We start from the raw sequence: 5,762 nt of genomic DNA, 5'->3' as shown, positions 1-5,762 counted from the left end.
CTACTTAAGAGTGTCTAGTCTCTAATGTTCTAAATACTTAATAGTGTCAACTATTGGGAACAAGTGCTAGCTAGTTTTAGGCCATTGCTTTTAATAGTGCTACCTAAGTATCTCAAGGCACAACTAAGTAGCACCTACTAGGTGAAGAGACCACATCTTACTAGTGCTAGCTACTACCACCTTCAATTACTAGCAACAAAGTAATTGAAGGGAGTATAGCTACTAGTGCTAGCTACTATCTTCAATTACTAGCACCTACTAGATGTACACCACAACTTAAAGACAGTAACTACCAGTGCTAGCTACTATCTTTAATTACTAGCACCACCATAGCTTACTAGTGCTAGCTATTGCCCAATTAAAAGCCATTTCTTAGTAGTGCTAGCAAAGTGTCACTACTAATAAGTGCTCTACCAGGGTGTGAATCCACTCTTGCTTTAGTAGTGCTAAGTAGGTGTAAAACCACTATTACTAGTGCTAGCTAAGTGTATACCACTACTTGGTTGTACGGCACCTACCTCATCATTCTCATCTAAACATATAGTAGAAGGATTTACTCTAAGGGTAGTTTGACTCAAGGTATCTCCTACAATTATCCCGAACGATAGGCTGTATCCCAGTGGGCTCAACCAAAAAAAAATCTTTTCATTGGAAAATGTAGAGGATTCCCTCCAAGGTTTTTCTCTGAATCTTAAACATGCCTCAATCCTAGTGGGCTACCCACCATTTTTCTTCCCTAATGTTCCTAGATCATCCATCAGTCGAGCCTAGACTTGTGCAATCACCACATGGGTCTATCCATTTGCTGAACCACTCAAACTATGGATCCAGTGTCACGTATTCACCCATCCACGTCACGTACTCACCCATCCACGTCACTTTTGTTTTCACGCACCCACACCTCTAAAAAACAAGTACACACACACACGCCTCTTTAAAACAATACCTTTCTTTAAATCACATTTATTTAAATCATCATTGGTAGCATAAAATCAACATTAAATTCATTATCATTGTCATCATCCACATTTTCATCCTCATTATCATCATCATATGCACATTAAAATGCTCAGGACTAGTTCCTTTAGGTCCCTACTTTAGACCAAATGCTCAAGACCGGTTCCTTTAGGTCCCTACATCAGATCAAGTACTTTACACCTCTAATTTAATGGCTTCTCGAGGATAAGCCCTATCTAGTTTTGTAGTTATAGTGAACAACAAGGAATCAACACATCACACATCACTCCCTAGGAATGGAACTTCCAGCAAAGTCATAAACATCTCTCCCAACATGTAACTAGGGTCAAGGGATTACATGAGAGCCTTCCCACCTTTGACTCGCTTCTTCTAGGCAAGCCATAGCATAGGGAGCACAAGAGGTCACTTTGACACTCCTCATCTAGACGTGTTAAGAGCACATTGTTGCTCTTCTCGAGGAGTGTCACGACCTTGGAAGACGGCCCCATGGAGGGTACCACAAAGGGTGACACTCACATGGCAACTTGTTGTGGCATTGCCACCTCATCCAATGTACTAAACTCAAAATGCAATAATCATTTCAATTCTTTTTTAAAGATGTGTGGCCTTATGTGAACACGTGTGTAAACTAATCCTTACATCAATCGCCTCTTCTCTTTATCTTAGAGTAGATGAGAATGGAAATCAACACAAGGCTTTAACTTCTATTGCTACATAGGTCCCACAAGTTCTTAGTGAAGAAGATCTTATCATGGACAAAAAGAACACAACCCTTAGATGTTGCTATTATTGCATTTGATCAAAGATTGCTTCAAAAGAAAGAAGGATGCGAAGGAAGTCAAGGATACAAGAATGGAGAGGGCCAAAGTGGAGACCAACTTCATCGATCACCTTTTTTACCAAACCATTGTAATCATCTTTATGATAGGGCTAGTGGACAACTTATTTTCATTGTATGTGGAGTTTTTTTATCTACACACCCTACATGGTATGTATGTAGATCAAGTAAGGGTGTCAAAAATTATAATCTACTTATGGTGTATGGTCACATTAAAATCCTTAGTGACGATGGATCGCATTTGATTATAGTCTAAGGTGTAAGGTCCAATTAACCTTGGTTCATAAGTGACCACCATGGTTGTGTTCTTGGTTCATAGGTGGTAGCTAGTGGGCAACTTATTTTTTGTGTGTGTTGAGTTCTTGATCTACACACTCTGCATAGTATGTAGGTAGATCAAGAGAGGGTGTTAGAAATTCTAATCTACATACATGACTTGTGGCACATGGTCATGAGTTGTGTTGTTCTTGATCTACAGACTTTGCATAGTATGTATGTAGATCAAGAGAGGGTGTTAGAAATTGTGATCTACATACATGAGTTGTGGCACATGGTCATGTTAAATACCTTTGTGGTGGATTGCGTATGAGTTAATCTTGGTTCATAGGTGGAAATCATGGTTGGTCAACTCTAGCATTTATGGCAATTCCCCTGAGTGGAAAAGGAAGAGGGCACATGGGCAAAGTGACCCATGCAAGTGGATCTAAGCACCTCCCTCTTGTTATCCTATGAACGAAGGGTCTCACATCATGTGTGGTGTGTGAGCTCTATCTTGTGTAATTTCTCGTGCTCCTTTATGGAAACCTTGCTCTTGCACATATTTTAAGCTTATCTAATTGATACTTAAATGCTATTCATGAATTTTATTTAATCCATGTGAGCATAATGCATGCTTGTTTTGCATCTCATCTTGTGTAGAGATCAATTTTATTCTGTGTGAGCTAATGGTTCATGATCGATCATTGACTGGATCATTAGCTTGAGATTATCTTTGTGATTGTCATTTGCAAATGCTTAAGTTCTGGAAAAACACCATTTTAATCATCATTGTGGCCATTGTGTAATGCAGTGGACGCCGAGCACATCATTGTCAGCTCCGCCAACAGAATGCCTAACAGTCCATGGAGGGAGCCCCAAGTGTGGCCACCGCAGGTTGGCCTTCATGGAGGGCAGGATCAGCGACCAGCGACTAAAGTATAGCAACCATGCCAAGGGAGAAGGTGCATAAAGCCAAAAGGTACTCTGTTTACTTTATCGAAGCGAGAGTATTCGTTATTTCTATAGACTACACTAAAAGCCTGAAATTGGTGTTCAAAATTGTTAACTCTTACATCAAGGAATAGTTGAAATAGTTCCTTTGAAGATTTCCCGTCCATGAGGGACAGGCAGGTGAGATCTCCTCATGGGACAGGTGGCAATTACCTATTGAAGACCCTAAGAAAGAGAAACCTTACCACTATGGCTTGAACAGAATGGTAGTGTTGGCAATCATGGAGGTCACGATATAAGGATCCATGTTGCTGGCTGGCTGCCTGTCCTCAAAGTAACAAAATGACATTGCAATGGTGCACATGAATGAATCCTTCGCAAAGCATACCTCTACATGGACTGGTCACATACCTTTGCCTTCCTTTTCTGTGTCCCGACCAACTCGAATAGAGGCCCCACGATTCGCAACACCCCGATTAAAGCATGAAAACATTAATAAGCACAAAGCATGGGAAAAAACATGGACAAACATGGCCCGTGAAGTAAGGGTTGGATAAGGAGCAGTGAACAGCCTTAAAATTCAAAGAACTCTGCATGCAGAAGCAGGCCATCAAAGAGTTTTGCATGCAAGCGCACCAATGGCAATGCACAAAGTCCATACATACCCACGAGAAAGTGTTTATATCAGCTGTCTCGTGCCGGCCAGTGAGTCGTCGTTCATTGCCTTCCCCATAGGCAGCAATATGTTCCTTGTGCGTCAGGCCAAGCTTTTCTATAGCCTCCTTGATCACTTCATATCCGCCTTCCTTCCTCATGGACAGGGTGCTGAAAATAACACCAGCTTTGTAACGTGAGAAGGTTTCTTGGTGCATGTGGGCTTCCAACAACAGGCACTGCTTCATAAGTTTAGACAGCTTCTCACCTGTAATTGGTGTGGCAACCAGCTCCATTCCAGTCTCCCTGCAACCACCCAAAAGAGGATAATCACAAATGCTGAGCAACACTACACACTCATCCCCAAGCGTGTTTAGCATGATGTATCAGACGTGAGGAGGCCCTACTCACCTCGATGGGCTTAGGGTCCAGTGACAAAACCACCCCGGCCAGCTCTGTGATTCACTGCATCGTCACATACCAGACAAGGGAGATAATCAGATGAGCTAGTCGGCCTTCCCTACTTAGAAATCCAGTGCACTTGACAACAGCTAGCCAAAGGCCCATTATACATACAGCCCACATTTTGCAGACTGGAGTCTGGAAATCCTAGACAATTACCTCCAAAATGTATCGAGCACACCAAAGCTGGTCACCTGCTGAAACACCGAGGCAAGGTCCAACTTGAAACTCCCACTGCATATCACACAAACTGTATTAATACAAGATAAGCTTCATCTTCTGTTTTCAAACAGACTATATAGATTTAGCAAGCATTTAAAGTACATAAGCCTACCATCACCAGTAACAGATGTTGATTCATAGGCCCAAAGCATGAAGGGCACACTTTACCTGGCCTGGCATGACTTCGCCATTTATGCCAGAGATCTGGATACCGGCATATACGCATGCTTTGTGGTGGGCATCAATGATGTTCCTTCCCCATGCCTTGTCAACCCCTACTCCGCAATAGTAGGGACCCTTTCATCACCATATCAAGCTTATAAGCCAAACACACATGACCTTTACATAAACATAAGCATGGTCCAACATGCCTCGTAGACATTTCTACCACAAGGATACCTTAAAGTCCAAAGTCTTATCCACTAGGCTACCTCCTTGGGGACAAAATGGCAAGTTTTGAACAATCATTTATTACATATGTATATCTAATTATAAATATTCTTAAAAAATGCTAAGGACGCATCTTTCCTTCTCCTTTACTCAAAGTGGATTTTTCCAAAAGTGGATCGACCATAGGATGAAACCAATCAACCTTTTCCCAAGCCATGATCAAAGATAGAGAAGACCATTCTAATTTGATGATTGATGAAGAAGGCACCAACAAGTGGGTGGCCTTGGTATCCCACACGGCAAAAGCATTTGAGAGGGTCTACAACACTATCTAGCAAAGACCATCAAACCGAAGTTGAAGATAAGTAAAAGAAAAATACTCAATTTATAGCTTAAAGAGACCGAGGAGCAATTCATTTAAAGTCATTTTAGAATCATTTTCCAAAGTTTTATAAATTTAATACATAATTGTTGAGAAATCTATGAATCTAGATCTAATGAACATACCATTTCTATGCAAATTTGATAAATGCATGGAAGGCAAGGGTAAACAATAATAACTAAGAACGAACTACTGATATGAATTGTTATTCATTCTTGGAATCAATTCATCATTAATAATTTCTCTTGATTTTTTGTTAAATATAAGATTTGCAATGAGTATAGATCACCCAAATCCCTACACATGAGTTTGAGACATAGAAACATTCCTTTGAGTTATTTACACTTACTAGAGCTTAAAATTCATGGATTTCGAAGTAATTCCAAATCATGGATTTTAAATCTATTCCTAATTCATGGATTCCAATTTAATTCGAAGCAATTCCAACACAATTCCAAAGTAAAAACTTCGTCTCATGGTTTTATGTAGACCAAAGGAAACTTTACAGTCTAACTTGGAAAATTTACCCATGATGAGAGACTAATTTCAATGTACGCACTTTTATAAAAGATTTTTTTGCTTTACTTACTCTAATTTTGATGTATTTATTTCAGATCCGGTCAATCT

General features: G+C 40.3%; 1 pseudogene; it reads right to left on the bottom strand.

Annotated features, from left to right (window-relative positions):
- Positions 1–3,272: 3,272 nt before the first annotated feature.
- LOC147627014 (glutamine synthetase cytosolic isozyme-like) lies at positions 3,273–4,543 on the bottom strand (annotated as a pseudogene).
- Between the last annotated feature and the right edge of the window lie 1,219 nt (positions 4,544–5,762).

This window comes from Cibotium barometz, chromosome 21, assembly GCF_041138505.1.
Source record: "Cibotium barometz isolate CiBa-2024 chromosome 21, ASM4113850v1, whole genome shotgun sequence".
Lineage (NCBI taxonomy): Eukaryota > Viridiplantae > Streptophyta > Polypodiopsida > Cyatheales > Cibotiaceae > Cibotium > Cibotium barometz.
Note: the sequence above shows the minus strand (reverse complement) of the source record. Positions and strands in the feature narration are given on the sequence as shown.